This window comes from Populus nigra, chromosome 2, assembly GCF_951802175.1.
Source record: "Populus nigra chromosome 2, ddPopNigr1.1, whole genome shotgun sequence".
In the NCBI taxonomy this organism is placed as follows: domain Eukaryota; kingdom Viridiplantae; phylum Streptophyta; class Magnoliopsida; order Malpighiales; family Salicaceae; genus Populus; species Populus nigra.
Window position 1 is genome coordinate 10,211,320 of NC_084853.1, and position 2,500 is coordinate 10,213,819.

Genomic DNA, 2,500 nt, shown 5'->3' on the forward strand with positions numbered 1-2,500 from the left:
GCAGGGGGAGACACTACTAGGTCCCAGCTGTCACCCCCCCTCTAAAAAATTCATTTCTTGGTATTTTGAGCTGAAATTTTGCACAGAGGTTGGCAAAAATCCAATCCAACTTTATTAATTTTTCCAGAATTTTTCGAGGTCGGGAAGTATTTTTTTTTATTTTCCTACCATTAAAAATCGAGGAAATCGGAAAAAATAGGAACCGGCCCGGAATGACCCCAAATTCAGTGGGCAGCCTCATAAAAATATGGCTGATTTTACTGGATTGATTTCATGTGGAAAGCACGACGTTTTGTTGTAGGAATGCGGGAACCCCGGCGGCTCGCCTGCCGCGGCCAGCGACGTCGGGCTGGCCCCTGCAGCGCCTAGCCTCTCCCACGCGGGGGGCAGGCCAGAACGCGGGGGGCCAGGGCCCGAAGGCAGCCCCCCCGCGGGCGAGAGAGCAAGCCAGCAGGGGCTGTCGCCTGCCGCGGCCAGCGACGTCGGGCTGGCCCCTGCAGCGCCTAGCCTCTCCCACGCGGGGGGCAGGCCAGAACGCGGGGGGCCAGGGCCCGAAGGCAGCCCCCCCGCGGGCGAGAGAGCAAGCCAGCAGGGGCTGTCGCCTGCCGCGGCCAGCGACGTCGGGCTGGCCCCTGCAGCGCCTAGCCTCTCCCCCGCAGGGGGCAGGCCAGAACGCGGGGGGCCAGGGCCCGAAGGCAGCCCCCCCGCGGGCGAGAGAGCAAGCCAGCAGGGGCTGTCCGCGCGTCGCGCGGCGCGGCATGGCTGCGGGGGCCGCGCGCGCGCGCCCAAGCGCCCAAGGGCCCCCAAGGGCCCCAGGCCCTCAGGCCCCAGCGCCCCAGCGCCCAGCGCGGGCGGGCGCGCGCGCGCGTGTGGTCTTTGAGGGGCGCCGGCCTGGTGGCTCCCTAAAGAGCAATAAGTGTCATTGCAGCTCTGGCAGGGGGAGACACTACTAGGTCCCAGCTGTCACCCCCCCTCTAAAAAATTCATTTCTTGGTATTTTGAGCTGAAATTTTGCAGAGAGGTTGGCAAAAATCCAATCCACCTTCATTAATTTTCCCAGAATTTTTCGAGGTCGGGAAGTATTTGTTTTAATTTTCCTACCATTAGAAATCGAGTAAATCCGCAAAACTAGGAACCGGCCCGGAATGACCCCAAATTCAGTGGGCAGCCTCATAAAAATATGGCTGATTTTACTGGATTGGTTTCATGTGGAAAGCACGACGTTTTCTTGTAGGAATGCGGGAACCCCGGCAGCTCGCCTGCCGCGGCCAGCGACGTCGGGGACGCTGGCCTGCGCTGTCGAGCCCGCGAGGGCTGTCTCCGCGGCAGGCCCCCCCTGAACGGGGCACGACAGGCCACCGCGCTGGCTCGTCCAGCGTCGACAGTCCCTCGTCCAGGTTTCAGATCGCGCCAAGTCGAACCCATGACCTGCTCAAGCCATCGTGCGCTGCCGAATTCGCATCTGCGTGTAGGCTGCCATTCCACGCGGCAGCCCCTGTTTTCGTCAGCGTGCCCCCCTGACGAATTTTCCTGCCTGGCCCAGTCCAGCGTCCAGCCCCTGTTCGTCGAAAAATCTGCGCTGCTGATTTTCCACGACGAGCCTACTTTCGTCAGCGTGCCCCCCTGACGAATTTTCCTGCCTGGCCCGGCCAGTCCAGCCCCTGTTCGTCGAAAAATCTGCGCTGCCGATTTTCCACGCGGCAGCCCCTGTTTTCGTCAGCGTGCCCCCCTGACGAATTTTCCTGCCTGGCCCGGCCAGTCCAGCCCCTGTTCGTCGAAAAATCTGCGCTGCCGATTTTCCACGCGGCAGCCCCTCTTTTCGTCAGCGTGCCCCCCTGACGAATTTTCCTGCCTGGCCCGGCCGGTCCAGCATCCAGCCCCTGTTCGTCGAAAAATCTGCGCTGCCGATTTTCCACGCGGCAGCCCCTCTTTTCGTCAGCGTGCCCCCCTGACGAATTTTCCTGCCTGGCCCGGCCGGTCCAGCATCCAGCCCCTGTTCGTCGAAAAATCTGCGCTGCCGATTTTCCACGCGGCAGCCCCTGTTTTCCTCAGCGTGCCCCCCTGACGAATGTTCGTCGAAAAATCTGCGCTGCCGATTTTCCACGCGGCAGCCCCTGTTTTCCTCAGCGTGCCCCCCTGACGAATGTTCGTCGAAAAATCTGCGCTGCCGATTTTCCACGCGGCAGCCCCTCTTTTCGTCAGCGTGCCCCCCTGACGAATTTTCCTGCCTGGCCCGGCCGGTCCAGCATCCAGCCCCTGTTCGTCGAAAAATCTGCGCTGCCGATTTTCCACGCGGCAGCCCCTCTTTTCGTCAGCGTGCCCCCCTGACGAATGTTCGTCGAAAAATCTGCGCTGCCGATTTTCCACGCGGCAGCCCCTCTTTTCGTCAGCGTGCCCCCCTGACGAATTTTCCTGCCTGGCCCGGCCGGTCCAGCATCCAGCCCCTGTTCGTCGAAAAATCTGCGCTGCCGATTTTCACCGACGAGCCTACTTTCGTCAG